Source organism: Hypomesus transpacificus, chromosome 26, assembly GCF_021917145.1.
Source record: "Hypomesus transpacificus isolate Combined female chromosome 26, fHypTra1, whole genome shotgun sequence".
In the NCBI taxonomy this organism is placed as follows: Eukaryota; Metazoa; Chordata; class Actinopteri; order Osmeriformes; family Osmeridae; genus Hypomesus; species Hypomesus transpacificus.
The window spans coordinates 1,938,564-1,951,995 of record NC_061085.1 but is presented as its reverse complement, the minus strand read 5'-3'; the positions used below and the strand labels follow the sequence as shown (position 1 = coordinate 1,951,995).

The 13,432-nt window shown below is 41.2% G+C and overlaps 1 long non-coding RNA gene across 2 annotated transcripts; it reads left to right on the top strand.

Annotated features, from left to right (window-relative positions):
• The first annotated feature begins 2,117 nt into the window (after nucleotides 1–2,117).
• Nucleotides 2,118–8,052, top strand: LOC124487481. Of its 2 annotated transcripts, none has more exons than XR_006958389.1 (4): nucleotides 2,118–2,267; nucleotides 7,088–7,181; nucleotides 7,348–7,413; nucleotides 7,901–8,052. It is a non-coding gene; the product is annotated as an uncharacterized LOC124487481 (long non-coding RNA). The 2 variants fall into 2 exon arrangements; XR_006958390.1 differs by lacking the exon at nucleotides 7,901–8,052 and adding an exon at nucleotides 7,533–7,551 and having other exon boundaries at nucleotides 2,132–2,267.
• Nucleotides 8,053–13,432: the final 5,380 nt, after the last annotated feature.

Here is a 13,432-nt window from a genome sequence, read left to right as displayed (position 1 = left end):
AGCATCCACTGACCACCTCATGGACCCCCTCCAATTTGCATACAGACCTAACCGCTCAGTACACAATGCAATCAACATACACCTGGACAATTGGAACACCTTTGCAAGGGTCCTGTTTGTGGATTATAGTTCTGCCTTTAACACCATCATTCCCGACCACCTCCATATCAAACTGACCCACCTGAACATTCACCCCCTCACCTGCTTATGGATTATAGATTTTCTCACCAACAGGAGACAGTATGTCATGATGGGCCCGCATCTGTCACAGCTCCGCACAGTTAACACTGTTGCCCCCCAGGGTTGTGTGCTGTCCCCCATGCTGTTCTCCCTGTACACCAACGGCTGCTCCTCTGGTGACCCGTCTGTCAAGACCATCAAGTATGCAGACGACACCACCATGATGGGTCTCATCAGTATCAACAATGAGTCTGCCTACCGGAGGGAGGTCGGCCATCTAGAGTCCTGGGGCCTCATGTATAAACGCTGCGTACGCACAATAAGCTTGCGTACGCTGGTTTTCACGCACACTTTGTGATGTATAAAGATTTACTTGACGTGAGAATGTGCGGGCCGTCACAGAAAGTTTTGAGCAGACGTGAGAATGTGCAGACCCTCCGCAAACTGAAAAGTGCAGAAACTCACCAAACATTACAAAAATAAAGTTTCCACTACTACGTTTATGACGTTTACTATTCAAAAAACATCAAAATAAAACTTAAATCATTAATGTGGATGATCACATCAAAAACCCAAAACGGGAAATGCTATATAGCCTTCTGTTTAATCCGCCACCACTTAATAACTTCTGTTAAACTTGAGGGTGTCAAACAAACGACAAAATCACTCAGGAAATGCATGTCACTCTAACCCTATAGCTGCCATTAGTGATGTGTCGTTCGTAAACGATTCGTTCATTTTGAACGAATCCCTTAAAGGGGCGATAGATTGCAAAACCGATTTTACCTTGTCATAGTTGAATAATGACAGTTCGGTGGGTAAAATGAACATACAGTGAATATCAAAGTCCATTGACACCTCTTTTCTATACAAATCTAAAAAAGAAATTTGGCTGTAAACTGCTAGCTTTTCAACAAAGCCACCGGTGTGACGTAGGACGGGGGACCACCCTTTTTGGCTCTGGTCTGTATCTTTGTCACGCCCCAAAATGTACATCCAGACCAGCCCGAGGTAGCGTCTATCTGTGCGCTGCTCTGTGTAGGCTACTTATAAGGAATTACAAAGAAGAATGTTTTGAATTATAACAAGGATATTGAAAATGGACCACGTAAGGATAACATTCACAGTCTTCCCAAGGAGCCAAAAATTTGACAGGCATGGCTGCTGTTGTCTATGAGAAGATCCCGGTGAAGTTTGACACTCAATCATTCATTTGCTCTGAACATTTCACCCAAGACAGTGTTGACAACCTTGGACAATTTCAAGCAGGATTAGCCAAACTGAACCTGGAAAGAGGTGCTGTTCCGACCGTATGCTCATTGCAACCGCAAGCTGTAAGGACACTATGATGTTGTGCTAACAGTCATTAGCAATGCTAACGTGTCCTGTATATAGCATAGGTAGAATGCTAAATACGTTTCTACACACATCAAATGACTCTTGCTAGACTAGCTGTAGTAGTCGGCATTAGAAGGGAAGCTTCCGAAAAAATAGCCAGAAAACGAACAGCAGTCTGGCTTATTGCTAATGTAACGGGTGTGAACCTGTGAAACTCACTTCTCAGGTATGTAATGGGCCACCCGCGTCAACGAATAGCTAGCTTTCCTTTGGCGTACTAGACTGTAGGCATGTAGACTAAACTAGTTTAGCTTGCTAACACAAGAGCATAGGTAGAATGTGTGATCATTCCTGTTCGGATATAGTTTTTCCGCAATCGAGCCCCTCCAGACCTAGCCTGGCTGCCAGCCCAACTTCTCCCCGCCCACAAAAAAATTGGGTCGGGAAGTTGGGTCTGGAGGGTCTCGTATTGGGGACAACTACAGAAAACCAGAATCGGGACGGACGGATCCAATTGAGCGAAGAGGCATTTGTTTTACGAGTTCGGTTGAAACACGCCCCGTAGTCACAGCCCAACGGAGAGTTTTCAGACTCATATTCTGACTAGAATTATGAGTATGACAACGTCAAGCTACTACAGACCCAACTTCCCGACCAATTTCTTTTGTCGGCGGTGATGAGTTGGGCTGGCAACCAGGCTAGAATATTGTAGGATTACGGCTCAGAACAAGATGGACTAGAATCAGAGTGTAAGTAGCAAATGTGAATCACGTATGGTTATTTATAAAACAATTCTGGTGTCTTGAATTGGACAACGTTAGCTAGCTAACTTCAACTTTGCTGTCAAAATCATTTCAAGACACTGGAGTGGTTTTCAACGTCAAACAAACTACTTGATTAGCCAGAGCTAACAATCAGTAGTTATAGCACGAGCTAGCTAGCTCTACACACATAGCTTTTCAAAACGAACTGTAAATTGTTACTGTTTATTTGTTTAATGAAACAGTAGCGCGACGTAGCTTATGTAAATCAAGTATTGTTCAACATATTTAAGTTAGCTAAACGTTCAAAACAATTCTGGTACAATTATTTCACTTATGATAATTTTATGAAATACAAACTTTTAGACTATTTGTTTTGTTTTATTGAAACCATAGTGCGATTCTGGCAAGCACTACGGTGTCTCATGATAAAGCCAGCACATTAATAAAACTTTTTTTTTAAATGATAGGTTAAAAGTAAGTGGATTCGATCTGTCACCCAGCTAACACATGACGTTGCGGCAACGTTGCCAGTAAGTGCTCAGTTAACCCGCGACGTTACCTTCTGGCAACGTCGTGGCAACGTCGTAGCAACGTTATAAAGGGAATGTTGCCAGTTGGTCCCATGGGCAACGTTGCCACGACGTCGTTCCTTGGTCGGCTGGTTACGTTATTTTTAGACCAGTGGGCAACGTTGCCGCAACGTCGTACCTTGGTCCGCTGGTTACGTTATTTTTAGACCAGTGGGCGACGTTGCCGCGACGTCGTACCTTGGTCCGCTGGTAACGTCATTTTTAGGTCCGTGGGCAACGTTGCCGCGACGTTGTACCTTGGTCGGCTGGTTACGTTATTTTTTGGTCCCATGGACAACGTTGCCGCGACGTCGTACCTTGGTCGGCTGGTAACGTCATTTTTAGGTCCGTGGGCAACGTTGCCGCGACGTTGTACCTTGGTCAGCTGGTTACGTTATTTTTTGGTCCCATGGACAACGTTGCCGCGACGTTGTACCTTGGTCGGCTGGTTCCGTTATTTTTTGGTCCCATGGACAACGTTGCCGCGACGTTGTACCTTGGTCGGCTGGTTACGTTAATTTTGGTCCCGTGGACAACGTTGCCGCGACGTTGTACCTTGGTCGGCTGGTTACCTTATTTTTAGACCCGTGGACAACGTTGCCGCGACATCGTCCCTTGGTCGGATGGTTACCTTATTTTTGTCGCAGGACAACGGATCTTGAGTGCAATATAGTGGTTTATATATATAAATGTAGACACTGCATGTAATTCATGTGCTGCTCAGCCCCAGCAGGTCATTGGTCATCAATGTTCTCATATGCAGACACATCGTAAATTAAAAAAGACAGAATGTGGAATATAATTTAGTCTTTCATTCTTTACTATAAACATGTACAAAAGCAATCAATGTGTGATGAGTAACATGATTAAGCAAACATTATTTGTAGGCTATAGCACACCAAAGGTGTATGACACACAATGCAAATTTGTGCTCCAATAGTTTTGTAATAGGCCTACAAAATTGTTAAATGTGACCAAAAGGTAAGCGACTCTTAAGAGTTTCATTTTCAAAGACAAGTCATCACAGAATATTACAATTCTTCCTTAGCAAACCTGCCCCTCAGTCTGCCCCTGAGCAACAACTTTGCGCATGCCCATTTCAAGGCATAGCTGAAACTGGGCTTCCTAAACAGTTTTTGCCGGGGTCCTACCGTCTTTCACACAATGGATTTTACCTGGAAATAAGTTACTTCAAAGGTGAGTTTCTTTACAGACATAGTTTTAAATATATAAACATATTTTTAGAAATTGGATGGGGCATATAGGTTTGAAATTGAGTTGTTTATAGCGTTATATCAGATTCACATTGTTTACGTTAGAATTTCGCTAGCTAGGTTAAACCCTCCAGAAAGTTGTTTTGAAATACTGAAAATGCATACATGTTATCAAAGTTTAGAGTCTCAAAAATCACCCTCAAAAGAATCAGTGAAAATAAAAGTTCAGAACTGTTAGAAAACCTTGTCCCAAAATAGTTTATTTAGTTAGCTAGCCCTGAATTTTCAAAGACGCTAGCGCGTGGCTGATCACGTTCACAGTCGGTCATGGCATGCACAGCAATGGCGTCTGTAAAAGTATCATGTCACTAATTCTTCCAATTTGTACATGACATTTGTTTTTGGATAAGTTTATTCGTTTTAACCTTTAGATGCGTGAGTTCTAAATATTTCAGACACTTTCACCAGAGTACGTGAGTTATTTTTCCAAAACGGAAGGTATGTAGCTTTAATTAGCTTCCGTTACCTAGCAACCTAAGATAATACTCGTACCAATGCTACTACTTGCTAGTGTTACTTGTTAGCCTACTAATTGTACATTTTGAAGCCATACTGTAGTGTTTATCATATAGTTTCTGCCCATCGGAAAATAGTTGGTTGGAATGTTCAGAATCACACATGTGCGATGCTACGCTGTGGGGCCCTGCTTTCGAACGATCACATATGTGCGATGCTTCTTCAATATCAATATACTAATAGGCTACTATGTACGTAAACTACATTCCACTTTCATTTCTGTACAGGTGATCCGACCACCATCACAAGTACTGTGTCCCTTGGAAATTATGATAAAGTAATGAATGACCGTTTATAACAGTGACAATAATTGTATGAGCCATGGCAACCCTAAAGGCTATGCTTTGAAGCAAAAGTATGACTTAAAACGTTTGCATCACCAGATGCTATACCTCTAGGTGTCAACTCTGGTCTGGTGGAGGAGAACCCATAGGGTGCCCCGGAAAACAGCTGGCAGCAAGGCAAGTGCAAATATAAGACACTTAAAAAAATACTCATACCATTGCCATTGTAAGGCATACCTAATTGTAAGGCATACTTAAGTTGTTCTGATCGTGGGGGGAAACATATTTGTCAAAACAACAAATGTTGTCTTACTAATGCTTTGTATACCCCATTCAGCTGTACCATCTTGGGCAAAGACCAATCAAGGTAACATTTGTTATGTACATCAATGTTACAGCTAATCTAAAGGAAACCACAGTGTATGCCAATCATGCAAACTCTTGTAAACTTGTTTTACTTGTCTTTAATTACAGACACATTACAGGTTATGCTCCGGAAGATGGAGACATTGGAAGAGAACCAGCGAGAGGCTCTCCTGTTCAGGCGACCACAGGGCAGACACACTGAAGAGGTGCCAGTGATGGACTTACAGGTGGCCCAAACACAGGCTGAACTTCAAGACCTTGAGGAGCGCCTTAAGGTGCTGGAGTTGTGAAAGAGAGCGGTAAGTGTTTGGAGATCCCACAAACTATGGCTTACACGCATTCAACGTTCACATTGGTGCTGACAATAAGTTCATGACTTCTAATTCCAGACGCTGTGATGAAGTAGAAGACGGGACTGGGAGAGAAAGCTGTGGAGCTCCGCATAGAGGAAACACTCAAACACACCCCGGCAGCCCATTCAAAACCAGCCAGGTGAATGAATCATGTTTGCAACTTCCATATCCAATTTTTCACATGGCTATGACACAAATCTAGAATCACATAATATTTTAATTGATGACGTATATTATTTTAGATGTGATTTTTTTAATGACTTGTATAGCCCCTTTTCACACGTGCGATTATGTTAATCGAACACTAACTGATTTTGTGCTTCCTTGTCAGGGCCAACAGACAGAACTCATAGCGGGGACTGGAAGAAGATTTTAATTCATTTTTTGCACTTTGTTTGTTTGGCACTTTTGTTTTGCAGTGTTTGTTTTGCAGTGTTTTTTTCTTTGCAGTGTTTGTTTTGCAGTGTTTGTTTTGCAGTGGCACTTTTTATCACGTATGTATATATTTTGGCCATTTTAGTTTTCTAATTGTAAATGTTACATGCATACTTTGTGCATTGTCATTTTAGCAGACGCTCTTATTTACAGTAAGTACAGGGATATTCCCTGGAGGAAAGTAAGGTGAAGTGCCTTGCCCAAGGACACATCTTTTGGCAACCTTCTGATTTAATAGCCTGATTTCCCAACCGATCAGCCATCTGACTCCCCTTTAGTATAGGTAGACCACATATTTAGGATTCCTATATGGTGAATGTATATACCTTCCTGCCAAAGTAAATTCCTTGTCTGTGCAAACTTTCATGGCGATTAAAACACTTTATGATTCTGAAATGCTGCCTCGTTTATGATTTAGCTTGAGTCAGGCTACACATCACACAAACATATTCCTCCTAACGTTGGCTATCTATTATACCAAAACAAGTAGCCTTCTGGGCAAATGAGGTCTGCATATGAAATATAGGTTACTTCATAATTAAGTAAACTGTTGACGTTGCAGTTACGGACTAGCAACGTCACAAAATTATGTTGCTAGGAGGTCGCCGTTACGGACTGGCAACGTCACAAAACAACGTTGCGACGACGTCGCGGTTACGGACTGGCAACGTCAGAAAATTACGTTGCTAGGAGGTTGCGGTTACGGACTGGCAACGTCGGAAAATAACGTTGCCACGACGTTGCGGTTACGGACTGGCAACGTCAGAAAATTAACGTTGCCACGACGTCGCGGTTACGGACTGGCAACGTCACAAGATGACGTTGCGGCAACCTACTGGCGCCCCACAGATGCACGGTCCCGCAACGTCGCCAAAGACGTTGCGGCAACGTATGTTTGGTCATCGCGTGACGTTGCGACAACGTCAGGGCAATGTAAATGTGTTAGCTGGGCAGTTAAGCGAAATCTTCAGCCTACTGTCTTAAAAATTAACCATATAATTTTTGTAGGCCATCATATAGGCTACGGCCTGAGTATGCTGAGGAATCTGTCCCTGTAGGATGCAAAAAATGTCTTCATCTCTGGACCAGTTTATCATCGGAGGTAAGTAGAGAATGTACATTTTCTGCACAATGCCATACAACTTCATAATCTACTATTAATACCTTTATTATCAACCACTTAAGTAATGCTAATTAATGTACACTACTTTTTTAGGGTAACTGATATTTATGCTTACTTAGAAATTATATTGTCTGTACTATTTCAGTGAAGTGGAGGAGTTTGATAAGGGGATATCTAAACAATTGCGCACTGAAGGGAGACCATTCAACTAGTAAGTAGTGCTGTTACCGACATCCCAATATGGGGTTTGAATATTGAAAGGTCAGGAAAAGTCAAATATCCATAATGTTTTTTTGTATTTGTTTTTCTTGCTTTTATCTCTCATTGAAGGATGAAGTTGTATGGAGGTCTAGATGGAGGTCTAGATGGAGTGATATGGAGGGGATGGAGTGATATGGAGGGGTGATTGTCATTGTTTGACAATTATTCAAAATAAACAATGTATATCTTGAATCTGCCCTGAGAGTCAACCTTGTGTCTTGCCTAACATTACACATTTGTGGTTGAGATTGAGTGACTGCAAAAGCCATAGCAAATAGAATAGAATATAACTTCACTTTTCCAGAACTTTGTAGTGTCAGACACATCCAAAATGTAGCATGCACACAGGCATGTGCAGTATTTACAGGAATATGAAAGATGATCTAATCCACTGATGTGATCAATGTTTTGAGTCATTTCCAACACAAAACATCTAGCATGCCCATCCACACCAAAGGAAGCATCCTCATGCAGCCCATCCACCATAGAGGTTCACCACCAGCAGCAGAGAAAGAAGCGGTGGATCCTCCGCAGCACCACCATCCCACATTACTCAAAGAAAATGTTTTTGTTGTGATGATGACATAAAATAAAGTATAACAGATTAAAATAAACTTGTATTTCCTCAGATAACTTTGATATTTATGTATAATAGAGCATAACATTTAAGAATGAAATGAATCACAGAATACGTACATTGCATAAGTATTTTGACAGAACCCTGTGTGTGTGTGGAATTTAATTATCTGCAGTATGAATCAAGGATTTACTCATGTTTAGTAGTTGTATTCCCAACAGATGTGGTTACATTCTGTTAAAGGCTCTAGAGATATTCCACAAACACAAGCCTAGCATGTGCTTTTAGTTTTTCCAGATGGGAGTGCATGATGCAGGAAAGTAAGGGCAGCATCATCGAGACTTCTACACTTCATGTAGGCAAACTGGAGTTGATCTGCCAGGTTCCGGGTTGTCCCTTGTAGTTACAAAAGTATCAGACATTCAAAACTCTTCATCACCACCGATGTAAGAGGTACATGTTGGAAGTAATTAGGAAGCCTGGGTGTGCTCTTCTTTGGAACAAGGCAGATGGCAGAGGTCTTCCAAAGAGCTGGAACTGTGAGTTCCAGCTCCTCCAAGGACCAGTTGAACAGTTCACAGAAGACAGGGCCAGTTGTTTGTAGCAGGTCTCCAGGAGCTTGTTATTACTGATGTTATCAGGACATAATGCTTTGTTGACTTTGGCTATTTGGTGAAGTTAAGCCCTCTAGAACGAGTTCAGAGTATCTGCAAAGGTGCCACAATCCTAAGGCTCATGTTGCAGGGTGTACATTGGTTCTCTGTAGTCCCAGAAAACCTTTAAGGCCACTCCAGACATCACACATCTGTCCACATTGATATATTTTCCATCTTTTCTTTAGACTATTTTATCTTCCTTAATTTGTTTACTTCATTTTATAAAATTACACTGGATCTTGACATCTATGAAATATTTATTTTGTTTTTTTTATATATTTTATATATATATAATATGCAATTTCTTTCAAATTTTATGTGATTTTAATTTCTTAAATTATCCAATATTTATTATTCGAACATGTTTTCAAATATTATACCTTTCTAAATTATTAGAACATATTTTCAAATATTATACCTTTCTATATAATTGTGTCATCAAACATCATCACATGACTTTTCCTTGTTTCTTGCCTCGAAAACCATGCAAATATCTTGATGCGATCTAGTGACACTGCCTTTCAATTCGCTAGGGTGGCGCTCTCAGGGCCCTCGAACTGCGGTCCTGAAACTGCGGTCCTGAAACTGCAGCTCTCCGGCCCTCCGGGGTCTCCGGCTCGGCAGGTTCATACTATTGGCTGTTGGCCGTGTTGCGTTTTTGCTCCCCAGCTCCAGCTTCACTCGTTGAAAACCAACCAATCAGCGCACAGCTTATGTAAATATTAATGAGCATACCAGAAAAGGAGAAAACCTAGTGTTTTTTTCCGGAAACATTTCAGAGGATCTATCAGGGGGTGTTGTGGAAAAAACACCATACTTTTGTAATTATGAAGATGGTTAATGATTAATGGGGCATAGAACAGCACCCGGGCCATTTTCAACCCAACCAATGTTACATACCCTATTCGGAGACCTTAAGGAACAGTGTGAAATACCCAAAAAACCCAGTCAATCGCCCCTTTAAAAGTACTCGGGAGTAACGAGTCCTCTCAAAGAGTGATTCGTTCATTTTCTTGTGGCCGCGCATTGGGACGGTTGCATAGGCTCGTCGAAGTAAACAGAAATGATTCGTTCATTTCCCGACTCAGTCTTTCCTTGGATCAATTTTCACGTGACCTGCATAGGCTCTGTACTGGTAGCTAGAGGAAACGAACGATTCGTTCATTTCCTGACTAGGTCTTTCTACGAGTCTTTGGATCATTTTTCACGTGACCTGCATTGTATTTTTTAGTAGAGGAAACAGTTTCCTCAACCCCTTTCGCATAAGTAAGTAAAACGTGAATGAAATTCGCTCAAGTCAGCATACTGACTGGTTTTGTTATTTTCACTTTACATTTACACTTACAGTTTAGTGGAGTGTAATTGTTTGCCGTGATAATTAAATGCTAGTGTGTTAATAAATGACCAAATCATACAAACTGTCATGATACATTATTTTAATGCAGGAATTTCTTTTACATTTACACATTTACATTTATTCATTTAGCAGACGCTTTTATCCAAAGCGACTTCCAAGAGAGAGCTTACAAAAGAGCATAGGTCACTGATCATAACAACGAGATAGTCCCAAACATTGCAAGTAGCCAAAACATGAAGCATACATTGTGAAAAGCTAAACAAGTGCCAAAGGGAAGACCCATAAGAGCATGCAGTTATACAAGTTACAAATTAAACAACATGAACCACAAAAGTGCAGGACTGTACCTTTTGAAATAGTATCTATCTGCTGGTGCACATGTCATGCACTAACCTACATGAGAATTAGGGGTGCACCGATCCGATACTAAGATCGGATATCGGCCCCGATATTGACAAAATATCTGGATCGGGGATCGGAAAATTTAGCCGATCCACTGGCCGATCCATGCAACCTAGAGTTCTAAATATTTCCCGACGGCCCACAGCAAGCATAATACTCGAAGCAATGCAACTAGCATTCTAGTATTACCTGTTAGCCTTCTCATTAGTACATATTGAAGCCATACAGCGTTTGTCGCATAGTTTTTGTCTATCGGAAAATATTAAGTTGGAATTTTCAAAATCACATATGCAACGTTACGCTGTGAGACCCACATTCGAACGATCACATATGTGCGAAGCTACTCGTTCTACACTGTAGATTCTACAGTATAGTAGAGTCGTTGAGCTGCAGGAATTCGGCGTGCTCCTAGCATTGTGCTTTTGGATGTGCTTGATTAAATTGGTACTATTGTACTTTGCAGTGCTACCACCACCCCTCAAAACATTAACTTTGCAGACATTGCAAACAGCCGACGAACTAGTTGGCGTTGCAAGCGTGAAATATCTCCACACAGCCAACTCTTTGGCTTGCTCCATGTTGCTTTTAAGTTTGTGTCCACTGGTTGGACACGAGCTGTACACCGCATGGTGCAATGCTTCAAGCTAAAAACGTCCATGGTTTACACACCAGCGACAACAAATAAGTAAGAATTCAAATATATATATATAGATTTTTACATGTTTACAATGTTTGGTTGCTGTTTGATTACTATTGTATGTTTGACCAATACACTATTTTGTTTATACTGCTACATTTTATTTATTTTAATAGGCCCTACATTTGATTACATTCTATTTTCGCATTTTGAATGCCCAATTGTTTTTTAAATAACAAATAAATAAGAATGCAGTATATTACACCTGTTATTTTGTCTTAGTTAGGAAAGTCTGGTGCCTTTAGTCTTTTCCACATGGTGGAAGGAAGGTATAAGGTGGGAGGTATACAGTTTATTATTAATTCAACAACGGTATCGGATCGGTATCGGGTATCGACAGATACACAAAGCCCAGGCATTGGTATCGGTATCGAAAAAGTCGGATCGGTGCATCCCTAATGAGAATATGATAAGTGTTTGCAGTGGACGTATAGCCCCCCCCCCCCCCCCCCCTTTGAAATGACTCAAAAAAGATTTGTTCCTTTTACTGAACGAGATTCAAAGAACCGAATCAGTAAAATGATCCGAACTTCCCATCACTAGCTGCCATGCTGTTACGCCACTACTCGTTTCTTCATTTAGGCTGGGTTGCACCAACAAGGATTAACTCTTAAATTGAGTTTAAACCAGGTTTGTATTTTTATCCAGTTGCACCAAACTTTAAACCTAGTTTAACCTTAGTTAACAATTAATCCTGGGTAAATCTAACCCTTTGACAATCTCTGTTTAATTTCCATTTAAATCTAGATTAAATTTAAATCTGTTGCACCAGTCCTTTTAAACCTAGTCTAAACCTGGATTAGCTGTTATATTTAAACCACCCCTGGAGGAGGTTTATCTCAGTTTTATTGACAACATGGCTGCATATCTTCACTGAATGGGGTTAGACGAAAGAGTTCCTCGCAGGAAAATTAGAGTTAGGCTAAACCCAATTGAATTCTATGACAACAGCAAGTTTTCACAGCGGTATAGATTTACAAAAGAGTCTGTCATATACCTAAATGGGAAGGTTGGACCAGCAATCAAGCATGGAAGTGAGAGGAATTTTGCTGTGCCACCGCTTCTCCAGCTCCTAGTTGCTTTGCGATTTTATGCTACAGAGAGTTTTTCAGATGGTTGATGGAGATCTTTTCGAAGTTCATAAATCCACAGTCTGCAGAATTGTCAGCAGAGTGTCCAAGGCAATTGCAAGTTTAAAGGCTCAGTACATTCACTTTGTACCAAGGAGAGAGACAACAGCTGGATTCTATGGGAGAGCAGGTTTTCCAGGAGTAATTGGGGCTATCAACTGCACCTACATTCCCATTACCAACCCAGGTGGTGAGACTGGGGAGCTGTTTCGGAATCGAAAGGGCTACTGCTCAATTAATGTCCAAGTTGTGTGTGATGACCAGGCCCAGATCACACACATTGTTGCAATATGGCCAGGATCCACACATGACAGCCGAATCTTTGACAACAGTCAACTTTGTGCACTGCTGGAGAGAGGGGAGATCCGTGGACATCAAGTGGGGGACAATGGCTATGCATGTCGCCCATACCTGATGACTCCACTTTTGAACTCTGAGACCCAGGCAAAATAGCAGCTAGTTTAGGAAAAAGAGTGCATTCATTCATTTAAGGCTATTTAGTTCCATATATGTTAAACATACGTTGTGAATTTGTTTACATTTCGTCGGAATCCATCATGGCGGACATTGAACATAAACTAATCCCGTTTTAACCCTTGTTTAAACTAGTTTAGCTAATCCAGGGTTAAAATTAAGATGTGCAACACATCTCTGATTAATTATAAACCAGTTTAAACATAGATTTACTAACCCTAGATTAACTCTAAACCAGGATTAATTTAATCCATGTTGGTGCAACCCAGCCTTAGTGTGACAATAAACTCAATGCAATTGACTGCCGTCTGACAAAGCGCGCTAGTGCGAGCACATAAATACACGCAGCGCGATTACGTACATCCTGTCTTCATAGGCTGTTCGAAAACAACGGTTTTTAAGATACCTTACCCCGAAGAGAGCTGTCTCGTTAGACACCTGTCTAGTAAAACATCAAGGATTAAGACAGCTGTCTAAATTTTCGAACACAGCCACTGACGCCACTAACGTCACTAACGTCACAAAAACTCGCGTGACTCTCTCTAGCAGAACATTAGTTTAGCAGCTTGTTAACTTCAGGGAGATAGCTAGGCTAACTGCTTTACTGCAAGGCAGCTGCAGAAACGCCACAAGCAAAGAGGCCTGGGTGATAACTATTTGCACATTTTACTTCGTG